General features: G+C 41.1%; 1 long non-coding RNA gene across 1 annotated transcript; it reads right to left on the bottom strand.

Moving 5' to 3' along the window:
* Positions 1–508: 508 nt before the first annotated feature.
* LOC133265668 (uncharacterized) lies at positions 509–2,276 on the bottom strand. The gene is made up of 2 exons (XR_009742057.1): positions 2,208–2,276; positions 509–1,769 (listed from the first exon to the last, which is right to left on the bottom strand). It is a non-coding gene; the product is annotated as an uncharacterized LOC133265668 (long non-coding RNA).
* Between the last annotated feature and the right edge of the window lie 16,488 nt (positions 2,277–18,764).

Raw genomic sequence — 18,764 nt, 5'->3', positions numbered from 1 at the left:
CTGATTTTCCTGATTGAAATAGTGAGACACTGTCACAGTTCTCAGCTGGGGTAGAGACGTTATTCCATTGAGTTTCATAGAGTTAGGTTGATTTGCTTTAGCTGGAAAACTGATCCAAGTTCTGAGCTTTGCAAATGTCTTTCTGGAATGTGTATGCACGTGTATGCTCATGTACAGCTTGGCTGACTTGGGATCTTGGAAATTATTGTGATATTATTAGTAATATTCCTTCTTTCCCCTGTTCTTAAGGACATTTCCATAAATAAAGCTTTTAGACTGTTCAGCAGATTTACCTCCTGCCCTCCCAGGCACACCCTAACCTCTTCTAATAATACAAATGTTTTGGTCTAAAAAGTTATTCTTGTCCTTCACGTATATTTTGTACTCCTGTCAAGGGCCAGAATGGAAAGAAATCAGGGGCAGGGAGAGGAAGGGTCAAACTGAGCCTGAAAAGATTTTTTTTTTGCCTTCATCTAACGTACAAATCAGGATTGTTAGAACAAACAGCCACCAGTGAACCACATTATTCATAACACTTCACAGTTTTCTCATGGAAGCCGACAAATGTGCATTGCCTGAACATATTTTGTTAATTCGTTGGTTTTTTGCTATGAATACAGCTGCATAATTTCAGAGCATTTCCCTGACAGTAATGAGTGGTGCTTTGTAGCTTGTGTAGGATGCACATTACTACTGTTTTGTTCATTTTATGGGTGGGTAAATCGAGGCACAAAAGTAAAAGAACAGGTCAAGTGCAGAGATATGGAATTAAAAGGAGTCTTGACAATTTTGAATTATTACCCCCTAGTCTAGCACAACTCTGCAATTTTGTATTAATCTGGTTCCTCATTTGTCAAGCGCATGATATTTTGGGGAAGAATTACTAGGTTTACTCAAAACATGGCAAAGTATTTTCGTATTGCTTAATGAATCTGTAGATGCTAGGAACCTTTGGACCATTTGTTTGATCTTCATATTTAAACATGATTTTAACAGTAACAGTTCACCCATGGCACTAAGAGACATCAGTTGCAGAAAAACACACTAATACGGACCAGAGCTGAATTAAACTGTGTTGATGGAGATAACCAGTTGCATATGTTTTTAGTTAGCAGGAGCCAAATCAGATAACCGCCATACAGAAACACTGGGCTTGATGGATCTTTTTTTTTTCCTGAGAAAAGACTGGATTGCAGCCTGATCCTTGGTTACTACGCTCCTCTGTTTATACTCAGCAATCAGGAAAATGAAATTCTGGATAAAGTGAAAAGGTGACTGGAGAGGAAGGAAGAGCAAAGTATGTGAAGGGCAAAGACATAAACATTGGTGCTGTTCTCTTCGTGTTACTAGACAAGGACCTTCTATTGATTTCTCCAGGCATGCTTGCACTTCCTTCCTTCAGTGACTAATGATACGCCCTTTGGGTTATGATGACACTGCATTTCATAGGCCTGCAGGTCGAATACCTGATGTATTCTCTGCCCGGCTCCTACTTTAAGTCATTGTCCTGCTTCAAGCCAGGCTCTTTTCAAGGCAAATAAGAAAAGGGGATAATTTATGTTGTGCATCCCAGGACGGAGAATAAAATGGAACTCTTCAAGTAGGTTCAAACATAGCTGGATATTGTCTGAAGCCTCATTTCCAGTCTGTGGCATAGCATCAAGTCTGGTGTCTTTAGTGTTTTTCTCACAACAGTTTCCAGAACTCTGTTTCCTTCTGCAGGAGCCCCAAAGTGCATATGTGTTAGGCACACATTTCCTCGCCCACCTCTGCGTTGGAACACAGATTTGTTTTAACTTTGATTAACAATCCTCCACAAAATTTTAAAGAAAGAAGTGACTGATTCTTCTCTCACTTTCAGTAAATTAGGAATAATTCCCCTCTCCCTCCCACCCCTAGGCCATGGAGTTAACATAAATAATGTAGAACTGGTGAAGGTGACAGAAGAGTTAGGCTAAAAATGAAGAAACCTACTGCCTTCAACACAGAGAATATGGGGCGCAAATTATATCTCAGCCTATTTAATTGCCAGGCAAAATGTGGGACAAGAACTCTTGGGGGCTCCCAGTCACCAGCAATATGAAGCATTTGTTAGAAGTAGACTGTAATAGCTGCTCTGGCCAACCTCCTTCTCATGTTCAAGAAGTAAAAACAGCAGGAGGTTTTCAGAAGCGTGAAGAAGAAGTAAGCATCCAACTTTCACTTACTTTTAACAGAAGTTTGTCCTATTGCAACCCTGTGTGGCTTTGAACAGATCAACCTATATTCCACCAGCAAACTAGCTTTTGCATAATGAGCTTCCCCAGTAACCACCTGGAAGACCAGTAACACCACCTGTGAGATTCAAAGTAATGTAATGTAACCTTGAAATCACTGATTTCACAAAAAGGGATTTTTTTTTCCCTCAATATCCAGCACTGTTTCTACCATCTGGAAAGTAAAATACTTTTGTGAAGCCAGAGATCCCTTAATTTAATGTGCAAAATTTAGGATGCTGATCGGGGTGGCTAAATAGCTCATGTTTGTAACAAAATGTAGCTGCATGGCTTTCTTTTGAGTGTCTCATGATGTAGATGGGAATTGCTGATGCAGAGACTGAATTTACAACACTGATTTTAAATTTCCAGTTTCTCAAAAGACTACCATGACTTAAAAAAACCTTAGGGGCATAGAAATACATTCCTAAAAGCCTAAAAAACTACTGATATTGAATAGCCTCCAGATTCTTTCCATGATTTCCTATTGTTACAGAGTACTTACTACTGAAAACAGTTTAAAGAAGTGCAGACACACTGTCCCTGTTTCACCTTTGTTTGGCACTACATGCCCCCACAGAGGAGATAACTATTTCTTAGCTGTTGTCTGGGGAGCTGCCTTTGGTTCAACAGCAGACGAAACACTTTTTTTCTTGGGCTGCATAGCATTTATGCTGTGGGTTTGTCAGGTGTTGATAGGAGAAGCTGATACTTAAAGCTTTATCATGCTTAAATCATTGCTCAGATCACTAGTTAAGGCAGTGCATGTTCCTTCTCCTTTTCCTCATCTGCCCAAAACACATTGGCCAAGAGAGCATTGGGTTAAAAAGACTGCAAACCAAAGCATTGTGGTCCCACTTCTTAGTCTTGGCAGTGTGAAGAAATATCTGTTTTGCTGGACACCACAAATTATGGTCTCAGGGCTACTATGGATGTGGACAGAGAGGAAGCAGGGGAACATTCCAGACACTATTCTGGATGTTAAACAGGAGATTACAGAGGCTGCTAAAGCAAAGCACCTGCTCATGTCAAACTCCAGTTGCATCCAAAACACTGTTGGAATAAGCAAAGTCATTTCAAGTGGTGAGGAGTCATGGTTGGGCATCATGAGAAATTGCTTGGGCTGCACTTTCACGAATGGGAAGATGCATGACGCTGGAAGTGTTAGGAGACAAGAAAATGAATTAGGACTTCTATTTTTTGTGCCTCCATGCAGTCAAATTTGGGAGGAGTTGTGTTTCTTGAAATGTAATGAAAATAAGTGGTCAAGCTTGGGCAGTACTCGTGCCAGTAATATGTGATCCTATCGAAACACCCTGCCAGAGGCCAGCAAGATGAAACCATACAAATCTGAAGGCATTTTCTTAATTCTGTTGTTCCTGGAACTGTTTTTTTTCTGTTTCATTCATTCACCTTTTGCTGTCACCATTAGGAGGTGCTGGACGGATGCTGTAAATGTGGTACTTCAGTGCAGAAGTACATTGTGGCAGCTGATAAATACATTCACACACAGGGAATTCCTGAGCTGACAGCTAGTTACAGAAATATTATTCAAGAGCCAAAATTATGTGATCCTTCTTGGAACAAAAAGACCACAAAAATCAGAAAGCATTTTCCTCCATTGAGGATCTTTATGCCATCTCTTAATATCCAACAGACTTCTTGAGTATCTGGTGTGATTTTGTAAGTGAAACATATGATAGAACTAGAAAGCTTAATCAAGTTTCTTCACCTCACTAATTATTCATTCTTTTTTTTTTTTCCTTCCGTGCTTTGCCTGACAATTGAATGTGGCAGAGATGTAAATCTGGAAGGTTTGTGTTGTTTTCAGCTAGCTCTTACAACACTTTTTTCTATACACACCCATATATTAAAATCAGGAAGAAAGGGTGTCAGCCATCTGATAACAATGAGGAATGGCTGGACAGAGGATCTGACTCCTTGAAATGAGTATGTTTACCATCTCAAAATTGATGAATTACTAGGGATTTTAATTGTAAAGCTCTGGCTACTATTGCCACATTTCACAGACAAGGATCAGCAACTATTTCATCTATCCATAATTTCATTTCTTTACCAAGTGCCTGATCATGAGGAACAATAACTGTCAGCAGTGTAAATTCCCAGAGGACTTTGAAGATTTACTCTGACTAACTACAGATCCATCCAATATCTCTCAAGATCAGTCTCTACCTGTCCCAGTCTGAGATGTAATGTTGCTGTAGACTGTAACTGTTTACAGAAGTGGGAGCCTTCAATAGATCAGTGTATGAAATCATTCCTATTCCTCCACAGTAGTTTGTAAAGTTTCCAAAGAGCTTTCCAGCTTTTCTGGATGAAAACCGTTATATAAATGCAAGATGCCATTATTATTTATTGTTTCAGTTTGACAGAAAGATGGAGGGTTTCATTTTGACTTTATATTTCTGTCTCCTCTCCACTTTGCCTTTGTTTCATAACTTTCTGACATGCAGAATTTTCCTTTGTATTCCTTCCATGCTGTTAAGGCAGAGAGGTTGGAAATGCTGCAGCCACAAATAAGTGTTGAATTAGAGCAATCTTTAATTATTATTTGTATTCTCATCACACAGGAGGTCATGGTAAAGACCCCACACTTCAGCGTCCTGTATCTGAGACTAGCCGGTTCAGGATTGCCCAAAAAGGAACAAGAAACCTATTTGTGACCAGTTCTAAAAGGCACTTACAAACAGGGTATTTTCTTTCACAGGCTCACATACCTGCTTACATTGGTCCTTAGAAATGCTATTTTATATTGCTTTGAAATATGTTTCTTTGCTGTCTTTTGTAACAGTTCATTTTCTCTTCACACAGTAATAAGGGGTAGATAATGGGAAACCCAAATAGCAGGAAGTTACCTGCTGTTAATTGAGTTTATATATGCTAAAGAGAGTTTAACCAAAGTTTATACATATCTGAAAGGTGAGATATCCACCATGTTATTTTCTGTTGCCCCTCTCCCAAATAATTTTTTTCCCTTGAATTCATCCCATAGAATTTTGTGGTGGGAAACCCTAATAAATAATTATGCTACGCCATATTATTTCTTCTCAGATGTTTAATTTCATAAGTTCTAATAAGGTTAATTTTAGTTGCTTCTACCTTAAGCAACTTACAACTTTGTTTATCACAGGACAAAAGCTACTGTTCAGTATGGCTATTCTGCTCGAGCCAGCTGAAGTGGGCTTTCAATTCACTGTCATTTTAAAGAACCTTTAGAAGAACAGTGGATGAGAGACTCAGCTCTCATCCCATTACCAGATTTATTTAATCTAAAATGCCTTTGAGAGAGAGAGACTCCCTTATCTCTGAGTTGTGCAAACACAACACTGCATATTGATACAAGATCTGTAGTGAACCATGTAGAAAAACTGGTGGCGAGCAGAATTCTAAGTATGTGCATCCAGCAGGTAAAACAGGGTTGAAGATAATGGTTGAAGTCTATGGCTGTGTCCCTGATACTGAAGAAGAATACAACTGCTTCTGCAGCGCACAGAAATGAGAACTAGTCTGGTGGATACCAGAACTGCATTAATACAACTAATATCTTTAACACATCAGGAGGAAAAAAAAAAAGAAATGAAAGAAGGGGGGTGATGTCTAACACATTATGGTGACATGTAAGCTCCCGAATGCTGAAATACTGATGTAGATTTTGTTGTTGTTGTTGTTTTAGTCATAATTGCTCCAGTGTCAAATGAGATTGTAATGAGAAGTGGAGTTGTTACAGAAAGTTCACTGTTTTGGAAGTTCTGTGAGATGGTGTCATATAACAAGTTTTTCTCCCCATGTTTTTTTTCCACTTTTGCAGCTGCCTCTTCATTTCCTGGTTTGGAGACTGACTCAGAAAAGAAGACATTAAGCATTAAAATTAGCTGAAAAATAAAGGGTGGAGATGTGAAAAATGTCAGGGACTTTGCATTCTATTTATCATGAGCTTTCAAACTTTTTCAACATTTCTTAATAGTTTTCCTTAATATCAGTTGTTCCAGCTACTTTTAGAAGACATTTTGGAAGACATGAGGCCTAGATACTGCAGGCAAGAACCCTTATGACTTGCGCCACAGACAGACCAAAAATTGATTCCAGATGTTCCAGATGCCTCTGATAAGGCAAAACCTGGTGTCTCATCAGGTTGCTTTGTAGCAACCATTGACAACAATATAGAGGCTGATCTTATGTATGTTGTAGGGTAAACTTGTATGAACATAACTGTAGGGGTGAGAATATTCTAGAGCCATTTTTCAGCCCGTTTGTGTGCCAGTGTTTTGCAGTGTTTGCACAGTATGGGTTTGATGTGAAGATATAAGGCTTCAAGACTACACTGAGATGGTTTCAGTTGACCATTTATAGTTAGAATTACACTTGTAAATCACAGCCTATACTCATCCTTGCAGATTTAAAAGGAAGTAATTTCTAGCTCATAGGAGATTATCTGTACTACCTGTCTTATAGATCTACTCTATGGTCTGCAAAGTGCATTTAATATTAGAATTGGCCTTTATGCTGAGAAACTGTATTTTTGCTTGACTTTACCATGAGCCAAACAGGAGCACAGAGCAATTAAAAGTCTAACTCTTGCTCACTTTTGAACACTTTGGTGAAACACCTGAGTTTGAAGATCTGGCTGTAGGACAAAGGGACAGGGGGGGAACCAGCTCTGAAGATCACTGTGGGAATTTCACTCATTTTTCTAGATGTGTTTGTCCTTCTCATTAGCGCAGAGGACCCAGGGCTAGCAGATTCCCATCCACTTCAGCCCACTGCCTCAGGTTACATTAAATGAATCCAGGCCTCAGATGAACAGTCTCAAGAAGGGAAAAAAAAATATTAAAACCATACACTAATATGTCAGTAAAGCAGCAAAGAAGTAAAGAGGATAAAATGGATATTTGTCTCAGCATCTCTAGGATGAGAAGTGCAGCTCAAAGTCTTTCCATCCTCCAACTGCTCCCTCTGCTGCCTGCAAGATGGTTAGAGGGGAGCCGGGAAATCTGCATGGTCTCTGTATGGCTGCCCAGGTGGGCTCTGCATCCCTCTTCCTCGCTCCACTCTCAGCATTAGAGATTCCGACAGTTACTAGATAAAGTTAAAGACTCATGTAGTGATCTTCACACTAATTGGACTGTAATGTATAGCCTCGGTCAAGCAAATCTCTCCCAGCACTCCTCTCCACAGACGGCAATCAAGCCATTTACAGAAGATGCATCGGCTGCTGGGACCCTGGAGTAACCTTAAACTGCACTGGCCTTTTAGCAGAAAACACAATTAATTTTGATACTGAAGGGCAATTAGGACTGGGGTTAAAATAAAAAATCTTCTGAGCAGAGAATGTCAAAGACTGGAAAGGAAACTATTTCCCTTGTACACAGTGTGTTGAAGGTCTGTAAGCACAGCAACTGTCAGCTCACGTTAATTCAGATCACTTTGTAACCCCCCCAGTTTCAACAGAAGAAATGTAAATTCAGATTAATAAGCACCACACACAAACCCCACTAAGACTGATTGCCATTTTCTTTACATCTTTGCTGCCAGAATGAGCACAGCTTCTTCTCTTTCTTGCTGGGGAAACCTGCTTTACATTCCAGAATTCAGTGAAATGACCCAACGCATTTATTTTGTTCTGTTTCTTTTCCAACAGAAAATGGTCTCCCAGCTGACACTCTGCAGATCACTGTTCAGAGCAAATCGTGTCAGCAACTCTGTAAACTTCTCTTTAGAGGCACAGAAGATGTTCACAGTAACACATACCTACATGCGCCCGTGTGCCCTGACATGTATGCAAGGCAGCCAAATTTTGGCCTCACCTGGGCAAACTGTTTAGATCCATGTCACTCTCCATAACTCAAGCGAATGCATCAGATTTGTTGGTAGGGTTTTGGTTTTGTTTTCATTTCCCCCCAAAAAACAATCAACTGAGCACTCAGCTGAAGTCCTTTAGTGTCATTGACACAACTCAAGCACCAACAAAGCCATGCTGGCAGAGAAAGGGTGGCAATATTCACAGTGAAAACCTTAATTGCCCATTTTCTTTAAGGACTAGAGATAAAAGATGAATGCGAAGGAATGGCACGTGAAATCCTGATCCAGCAACAGTTAATAGGCAAAGATTTCAGTGGGAGCAGCCAACAGTTGTTAGTGAAGATATTTTGGGGGACAAATATTGAGAGAAACTGGTTTCCTCAAACTGGATATGAATATTTGTCAGTGACAACCCAAGAAAATGTGGACAGTCTCAATGCAAATAATCTAAAAAACTCCAGACCTCTCACCAACGTATGAGAAAGCAATGAAAGAAATTCTAAGAGCAGTTTTAAACCCAGACAGTACCCAGGAGGAAAGTTCAGCACAACTCTTGCAACTAACTCTTCAAGAGTCCATTCCCCCATGGCTGGTGTCTCCCCGATTCCCACCTTTGTTGCTTGTTTAGCCCTTTTCTTGAATGCAAACCTACCTCTTGCAGTCTGGGAAAATGGGGTTTAGCTGGCTCCCCAGGAGAGAAATGCGTGAAGGAAAGTCCAGGAGAGCAAGGAGGAAGCTGTAAAGATGCTGCAGCTTTTCCCACTGATGAATTCACAGAAAACTGGGGCCAGGTGAGGTGCTTTCCTCCTCCCTGTGCTGCCCATGACATCTCTATAGGCCCCATCAGCAGATGAGACAATTTCAATTAAAATCAGAAGGTTGTTAACCAGGTTCTTGCTCTCAAAAATCCCTTCTTGCTTTGGTCCAGGACTGTTCACACCCAAGAGCTTTTTGGGCTTGGAAGTGGACTTTCTTTTCACCCTGACCTCCAGAGAACTGAGGGGGTTTACCATGCTAGTCTTGGAGAGGTTTTTTGCATTTTGGTTCAATTCATGTTGCTGTCAGTGGATAACAGCTAGAGTCTGTTTATATGTGAATTAGCTTTTTAAGGGTTTTTCAGAGAGCCCAAAGCTCATGTCAAATGTTTTTATGCAGCTTGAACAAATCTCAGTCTTTAATACCAAGGGAATATTTCCAGGTATGCAGACACATAGTGGCTGGAAAGAGATGGGGGAGGGTGAGAGGGAGTCTTTATGTAGCTAGAAAAAGTCAAGATGCTATTTCCCTTGATGCTATTGAAAAGACTCATTTTTCTTTGTCTTTCCAGGTTCTCTTTTTCTGTTTATAGGGCTCTCCAATCTGCAGTGAACTGTTTTTGCATCTGAGACTCAGGCAGCCATCCCACGAGCTCTACTCAGGAAACCACTGATGCTAGATTTACAGAGTTAGTATTCTTTGTATATGTGGTTTGTTTTCTTAAAAGCAGCATCCTAGGGGAATGTCTCAGTGGCAAAAATGGCACAAGAAGCACTAACAGCAAAAAGAGCATCTGAGGAGTTCACAGGATTAAATCTATTGTTTTCAGGGATAGATTCAATCTCTTTTGCCAACCTGTTTAAGTTCTAGGGCCCCATTCCCACCAACTATAAGGAAGGGTAAGGAGCCCAGAGTAAACTCTTTTGGACCTTTTAAGTATGTGATTCATATTTGTGTGCAGCCTTTGTTATGGGTTGTGCACAGCCCACTGCCAGAATCCATGGCACCCTCTCAATCTTGTGCAGGAGGGGACAGGTGGACAAGATAACTCAATATCTCTTATTCATTTGGAATTTCTCTGGTTATGGGGTAGGTCACCTTGTTCAGAAAGAGAGGGAAATAATTTAAATCTTTAGCCCAAACTCAAGCTCCAATGTAAGCAGGTTTCACAGGAGATGATCTTATATTTCCTCTCCTGTTATCTTGCACTTTGTTGAAGCATCCCTTTACATAAGAGTGATGCAAAAGCTCTAATGGTAGTGAAAAGCCCAATAATTCACCATATTCATAGACAGACATGAAAGTGAAAACTCTCACCAAGTGACTTGAGTGAGGGACAGGAGCAGGTTTAGTTCCTGCAAAGCATGTGATTGAATGTTGGTACCTGACTTAACACAGGTTTCCATCTCCACACAGATGAGAGGCAGGATGGCAGAACACATCCCACCCAATCCTGCAGAACACAGATGTGACAAATAATGCAATCAAACTGCTTGATTGCTGTGTCAGTCCAGGTTGTAGTGAAGACTGAAAACTGGCAAGGATAAGATCTTCCTGGCTGTATTATGTGAGACTGGATGAAAAAGAAAACAAAAGCCTAAGTCTGAAAATAGCTAGCACAGTGATAGTTTTTCTAGTTCCTTGTACAGACATCTTCATGTAATTACATTCCAAAATGGACAAAAAGATGCACAACACTGCCATATTTTGGAATATCAAACTAAATCTATTCAGCTTGAAAAAAAAAGAAGATAATCATAAAAAAATTGTCATGTGTGCATTTTTTTTTACACACACAGAAGTCCCCACTTATTTCTTTACTGCTAAAATTCACAATTGTCATTTTTGCACAAAGTTCATTAATAAACAATACTTCTGTGGCAATTTTCATCCAAAGAAGGGAAATCACCTAAAAACTCTATTTAATTAACCTTTACAGCCCCCTTGTGAGCTTGGCATTATTATCTTCATTTCACAAATGGGCACATTGAAAGACAGTGAGCTTAAGTGGCTTCCTTACAAGTAAAACTACATAGCAGGTCAATTGCAGAGCTTGGAATAGATCCCAAATCTCTTGGGCCTTGGTCCCATGTTTTAAGTGCTACGATCCTTTCTTCCTAAAATGGGTGAAGATTCAGATCATTATTTCTTATTTTACTGAACCTAAGCCACTCACATCTGGGATAAAACTCTGAAAAGCATCTAAAAAATGCTGTGCAATTTGAGCATCTAAAAGAGCCTCTAAGAAGGAGAAACAAGCTCTATCATTTTGTTTAAGGGCTGTACACAAATGTCTCTGGTGGAAAATAAGGAGTCTTTAAGAATGATGTGTGACTTCTAGTGATGGAGCCTGGGTTAGGGAGGGTATTTATTTTTCCCTTCATTAAGAAACAACTTATCATTCCAGTAAAGGAGCTGTTAATGAGTTTGTTCACACTCGCTGAGAAATGACTGCAGGATACTCCTTAGAGAACTTACTCTGAATGCATACATAAACCAGCCAGAGCTGTAGGTACAACCAACAACCTGCAGAGAGGAAGGGCTTTTGGGCTTTTCCCTTCCATCTGTTTGCTTCTTTGTTTGTTTTCCTTCCGCCTCCAGTTCAGCTCAACAGATCTGGAAGGAAACTGGCAGATTTGGAACATGCAGGCTGGGATGCACATCCCTGAACTGCTGCTGGACGTGTGCAGGAGCACAGTGTCAGAGTGAATCTGCCAGTTCGGTGGCTGTTGGGAGTAAGAGAAGAGGATGTGCTGTCACCAACCCACCTGTGAACCCAAGATCTGCTATCCAAATCATCAGCTGGATATGCGTATATCTCCCATTGCACCCTGTGTTGTGGCTCTTCACACATGGTATGGGATGGCTGCCCTCAGCATCCCCAGGCTGAAGCATACCTGTCTCCACCCATGAGAAGGCCACTCAGGTCATGTCCTAACAGCATACGTGGGGATACCTCCACCCTCTGACAGAGAAAGAAGGTGGTAGGAATCACAGAATGGTTTGGTCGGAAGGGACCTTAAAGCTCATTCAGTTCCAGCCCCCTGCCATGGGCAGGGACACCTTCCACTAGAGCAGGTTGCTCCAAGCCCCATCCAACCTGGCCTTGAACGCTGCCAAGGATGAGGCAGCTACAGCTTCTCTGGGCAACCTGTGCCAGTGCCTCACCACCCTCATAGTAAAGAACTTTTTCCTAAAATCTAATCTGAGTCTACCCTCTTTCAGCTTAAAGCCATTCCCCCTTGTCCTATCACTACATACCCTTGTTCACCTGCCCTACAAGTCCCTCTCCAGCTTTCTTGCAGTCTCCCTTTAGGCACTGGAAGCTGCTTTAAGGTCTCTCTGGAGCCTTCTCTTCTCCAGGCTCAATGTTTTCTTCTGTATGTGCTTCCAGTGCAGCCTCAGGCTGCTGGCTTGGAGCCAGTGCAGTCCTGTACCAGGCAAAGTTTGGGATTCCCCAGTGCTGGAAAACATTCCCCTGGCACTATTTCAGACACTTACCCTTTTGACGTTATGGTTTCTGAGTGTGGGTTAGTACATAATTAGACTGCGCAACACTAAAGGAGAATTACTGAGCAAACAAGGCAGCTTGCCACCCTTTGGGCAGTTCATTGATGATCTTCAGATTGCTCCTCCTGTCTTCAGATTGTTTCCAACAAAACTGGATGTCTGTGTCCGGGCTATATATATATGAGTGTGTATATATAATCTCTCCTCACCATCCACCTATTGTCCTGTTCTTTTTGTCAGCTGTTTTGAGAAGTATTTCCGATTCAGCAACATGAATAATTGTTGGGGTTTCTTGTTTGAAAACACACGGATAACAAATGGCAGCATTTGATCTCTGGACTCCAACCCTACCCCAAGAAAACCCATCCTGACCTCCAAAATGAAATCAGTAACTTCGCTCCTCTTCATTTCCTCATCCTGTGTCTAAAGCCACGGGAAGTGGGTTGCGACCTTTTGCACATAATCTGACACACGGCACGCAGGGCCGGAAGGCAGAAAATCATTCCAACAAAAGGCCTGAGCTCTGGGTTAGGTAAATTCAGGAAAGGGAGAGATAGGAAATGGCAGTAATGTCGCCAATAGACTAAAAGGTTCCTAACACCAGCCTGGGAGTGATATATGAGGTTGTCTATAACAAGAACTTAGATAGAAAACGTCATTTCACTTTGAAACATATGACACAACAGGCATCTACCAAAACAGCTTTGGAGAGCTGGTGGGAAGGCATTTTTCTTCAGGGAAGCTAGCCTTAAAGAAAAGCATCTTGTTTAATATCAGAGGATAGGACAAGCAGGTAGGATGGCCAGAGGACTTGCACTGTTCCATGGCATGATCCTGGAATGAGTTGCCCTACCTGCACCTCACCCCCTCAGCCAGTTAAAAAAGCCCTATGATCACCTTGCTTAGCACCAGATATATACTTAGCACACAGCTGTGTGTACGTGCAGTGAGGTTTCGCTAGAGTGCCTCATACTGTTCATATATATACCTATGTAACCACGGTTCTCTCTTACTGGAAGACATCAAAGTTAGTGCACTTCTTCAAACACCCTGTGGTGTACCAAAATGCTGCTCTGCCCCACATGAGACACAGGCACAAGAAACCCGTGATCAGGAGGGAGGACTCCGAGGAATCAGAGCGCTGCTGGCCAGGTCCTGCCATCTGTGCCACGCAGCCTCTGTGCACTAATGTCCTGGGTTTAGCAGTAGCAGTCAACTGCTAAACCCAGGACAACTAAGCAGAGGAAGAAAGGAAAACTTTGGAGACGTGACATGGGAAAGGGCAATCCTCAGAAATGCTTCCTAGCTGCCTGTGAACAAACCCTAAGGTCTGACCAGCCACTCACAGCAGAGAGGTCTGCAGAAGGGGCTTGCAGCAGAGCCAGCCTCTCCTGTGGTTCCTCCTGATGCTTCTTTCGGTTTGAGCTGGAAATAGAACAACAATATCTTTTACTGACTGCTTTGGCAGCTCCTTGACTGAATCAGGAAGTTCAGAGGTAGACTGAAAGGAAATAAAAAAACCCCAACATAAAAACCCCTGCATCCAGATATCTTGCTGTTTTTTTTTTCTCCAAGGCTTTAAAGAACTGCTTGATGTCAGCTTGATTTGTTTTGCCAGTAAAGGGTTAATGTTCTCACTTGCACAGAATGGGGTGGATGTACTATTAAAGGCAATGACAGTTTTGTTATTAGCACCAACGAAAACAGGATCCAGCTCTTCATCACCCATCTACCTCCTGATAATCCCCCAGATCCTGAGAGAATATAGGTTCCTTTTGACTGTTACACGTTTTGCTACATTGTCCTTGGACCCCATCTACATCCTCTACCTGAATTAAAATGAACCCTCCTTTCTTTATCCTCCCCCTGACTTCATTCCCACTGACCCTCTATTCAGCAGATCTCATTTAAGATTGAGTGTATTTTATTTCTTTTACGACTTTGTCTTCTGCAAGAAACTCCCAGTCCTTCCAACCTCGTGCCACGTGTGACATTCTGTACCCCATCTAAAATCAGATCATTCCTTCAAAATAAGAACTGACACCAGGTCAAAGTCCTGAAGATGAAAGGAAGGGTTAAGTTTACTTTCAATATTGGAGGAGGGTTCGGAAATAAATGTCGAGGTTAAAAAGTCCAGATGGTAATTCAACTGTATCCCTGCTATAAACATGATTTGATTTATGGGAACCACTAATGGTATCTCAGTTTAGATCTGGATGGCTTTGCTTTCTCTCATCTGTAGCTTGAAATTCATCAGATTTTTTTTCACTCCTACCATGAATCTTTCACTACAAAGCGACACTCCTATCAAGAATTTGGGAGTTCTTTAAAACCCAGCAATTGATAAACGTTAACAATCCTAATCCATGCAAATTACTGTCTGATGCCTTTATTTATAATACCAAGGAAATGTGCTTATTCAAAGCAGTCTAAAAGAGAGTTGACAAGTTCAGTCTTACAGAACTGTATCTCCTATTGCTGTTTTCCCTCTCCTGTCCTTTGGGGATCAAACTGAATCAGTTTTCACTTTTTTTCTGACGTTGCGATTATTAGGTTTCTCAGTTTTGTCAGAAAAATCCATCAGAAATGTTTATCTCATGGGGCAAATAGCAATGGAACAGCATGTTTATCACTTCGAGGGCCATAATCTACAGGCAGCAATGGCCCCAATCCGGTTTGTTTTAAAACACAGAGGCTGAAAAAGAAAAATGCCCATGTCTAAAATGTGTGATGGAGATGTGCAGAACTGCATTAGCCCTGACACCCATTTCTTTATGTCTCTATATTTTGGCTGTCAGTCATTACACATATGTTGCCTGAAGTCCTTACAGTTTACTACTCCAGCCTCAAGAAAACAAAAGAGTTGGCCTCAACCCTTAACTCCTGAAGAAAGGTAGCTTTTCATCGTGGACTTTGCAGAAATCTGTGCCCCCAAAGTAGTTACACTAAATTGCAGGCTCCATTGGGAGGTAAAAATCAAATTTAGGAAATGGTGAGAGGAGTGAAACACTCACCATAGGTGAGGTCTCTGTATGACCGCATTCTTGTTATGTCTGGGTACACAGCCTATGTTTAAGACATCTAAGCTATAGATAAATGTCCATTTTTAAGGCTATCCAAGCAAGCAGAATAATAACTAGATCAATGTTTACAAGATACATTTCTTTTCCTTTATGCATGCCATGGAGAAATAACACAAAGTGCAGCACACGGTGAAAAATGAAGAGTGTCTTAGGAATACCCCAGCCTCATTTGTTGGGTCAAAGCATAATGAAAGAGTAACTAGGTATTCAGGATATGAAGTTTACAAGGATTTATAGATGCATTGATTGGCTTTGAATTGCTTGTGTCTCCAAAGACCTTCAACACACTTCCACCAAACCATCAGCATTTCTCCCTAAATTCCTTAGGCTGAGACAGTGCTGGAGTAAAAGAGAACAAATAAACCATATGGGACAGACAGCGACAAATTACTCTATTGTGTCACATACAGATATCAAAGTGATGTGGTCACTACAAGGAATAGCAGAAAATGAAAGAATAGGATAGGATATAGGATAGGATAGGATAGGATAGGATAGGATAGGATAGGATAGGATAGGATAGGATAGGATAGGATAAGATAGGATAGGACAGAAACAGGAATAGGAACAGGAATCAAAAAGGGACAGACCAAGTTATTCTTATAGAAACCTCTCCCTAACAGACTGGAGAAAAAACAATTCATAAACTGGAGCTTTCAGGCAATCCAAGTATGCTGCTTTTCAAGACCTGTAGTCAAATTTGTATGGTGGTTCTCTGTAGAAGTCTGCTGTTGTCTCCAGCTGTGGCACTGATTTGCTGTGTGGTATTGAGTAAATCATCCAGTTTCATTATAGAGTTGGTCTCCACACAACCTCCCGCCAAAATAATAAAAGGTGAGAAGTCAAAATCAATTTCATTAAGCTGGTACAAGTCAATATTTGGGTGCTCTGAACTGGGAATGGAAGTGGCTCAAAGCCAGCACCTGAAGTGTAGTTTTAAATGGACAAAATAAAAGTCATCAAAATAAGAAAATTGATTTGGGGAAGTTAAATCAATGTGTGCGCCTGGTAAAATTTACAAACCTGGCTAAAAAGCTGTAAGATATGTGCTTACAATCACTAAGTATTGCTATTATTACATAAACGTTGCAAAAACCACTGACTTTTGACTGAAGGTAAGCGCTGAGGTGGCTAGTCTAAGATTAACTAACACAAGGGCCTTGTCTGCACTGTTTTCACTTATTTGGTGCACAACTCCATGTAGCTCTGTGTAGCATTCTTGTTCTAGTGTAGCTGAAAACTGTTCTTCATTGAGTTATAGTGAACTGGAATAAGCCTGCTTTAACATGCCTTAGGACATTCATTGTGTAGATCTAAACTGGTATCAAATTAACGCTTTCATTTAAATCAGTGCAACTCTGTGTGTGATCACCAATGGAACCATTTCAGTATATGTTTTCTTTAAATGAGCATTTCAAATCTCTTTGGCTGGAATCGGAAGCATCTACAAGAGCCATTAGGACCAGCTCTGTTCATATCACCTATATTTTCCATGATATGTGCAGAGTATTTGCAGAAATAAACGGGAAGATGTTTTTCCCATATGTACATGAACTCTGAACTCCAAGAGTTCAAATGGGTTCAGTTGTTCTCCTCAAACTGTCATTCTACTCCTAATTAGTACATGGTGCCGTGAGCAATTTAAATGGAATATATTAATAGAGGAGAATTCAGAGGAGGAAAAAAGGCGCCCTCCCCCATATCCCTGCCTGCAAAAACTCTTAAATAAACAGGGGATTTCTTAAGGGTGCCTCACACCCTTCCCACCTCCCCCTTTCCCTTAACAATAAAGATTGAGGGTGGGAGACGAAGGTCCGGATGCTGTCAGCCAGGGAGGGTTTCCCACAGGAGGAGATAGCTGTAGACTCCCACTGCTTCCAAGGAGCCATGGGGGATGGGGAGATGCTGAAACTGAGCCATGATGGTTCAGGGAACTGCTGTTTTATTTAAACCCTCAAATGGCTTGACATGCCCCTGGTACTTTCACTGCCTAATTATAAATGAAAGGAAAACGGCAAGAGAATCCCCTCCTGTTGACCATCTCCCACTTAACAAGGCAACACATGTCGTACTCTTCTACCTTTTTAGCTCTGTCCTTGCTTTTATCCTTCTTCAATTTAATCCTAACTCAATTATATTATTACAGCATGTCACTTTGAGTCACTTTCCCCCTTATTGGCATATGGCTCTTTTCAGTTTCACTGCTAATTCTTTTCCAGTGGACTTGTTTAAAACATACTCATTTTCTGCTTAGACTCTGTGTTATTCACGCATCACATTTCTGCAATGCCTGGCTAACTTCCTCGAGAGGAGAACGGGAGCCGAGGATCTTCGCTCTCTGCATACATTTGCTGGAGTTTCCATTCTGAATTGTCAAAACACAAACTAGATGGCAGGAAAGGTGAGCATCATGCCCCGTCTGTCAGAAATGTGGATAGGAGGCTGCCCTCCGCTGGGTCTATTCCAAAGCCCTGGGCTGGAGTGATGAGGAGAGCTGGTGAATACTGAAAACTGTTTTCTTTCAATTTCTCTTGTTTTTTTCCCTTTCCTTTTTATTTTTTATTTTTCTTTTAATTTTCAAATGGATTCACACAGGCTCCTTGTGCCTTTTTTTGACTTCATTCCTTGTGTCAACCAAAGCAGAGGTTCTTTCTTGCAAGACGGTCCTGCAGGTTCTGGTTTCCTGGGAAATATTCCAACTGCCCACTCATTCAAGTTGTCTTCAGATTTGGATATGGACTACTTAACTGCTGACTGATTAAACAAATGGATCACTGAAGTTACTACTGGGGTATTTGCATGTGAAGAAAAACCCCCAGAAGATAATTCTCTGCCATTTCACAAGCAGGAAAAGAGGACTGTTGCAAAAATATGTATGTTTTTCCTCCCTCTCAGTTAGTAAGAAAAGGATACGGTAGCAACTGAGGCAACCACGATACTGCCAAGTCCCAAACTTTGCTTTCCTAAGAGAAAATAACACTTTAAGTTTTCCTGAAACTTGTTTACACTTGGAAATGTACTGTAATAGATATTCTAGAGCATTTAGCTTCCTTTGGTATAAAGGACCCCCATTTGCCTTCCGTTTATATGCACACCCTTATTCTGGATTGCCTTTTACCGACTTTGTAGGTGGAATAAGCTAATTAAGGGCAAAGCTTGTTGGTAAACATCCAAATAGAACAGGAATTTCCTGTTTTGGAGATAAAAAAAAAAAAAGGAAAATAAAAAAAGCCTGGCCTCCCTTTTCCAAAACCTCACTTACACACACACAGAGAAAAGCAAGCAAAATAGCCAGGGAAAAAGTTTGCAAAATCTCTTTATTGCAGAGCAAAGGCAAAAT

This window comes from Pezoporus flaviventris, unplaced genomic scaffold (genome assembly GCF_033815535.1).
Source record: "Pezoporus flaviventris isolate CSIRO_AGI_PZ_B2104156 unplaced genomic scaffold, CSIRO_AGI_Pfla_v1 ptg000006l, whole genome shotgun sequence".
Lineage (NCBI taxonomy): Eukaryota > Metazoa > Chordata > Aves > Psittaciformes > Psittacidae > Pezoporus > Pezoporus flaviventris.
The sequence above is the reverse complement of the archived record's forward strand: the minus strand, read 5'-3'. Positions and strand labels throughout refer to the sequence as shown.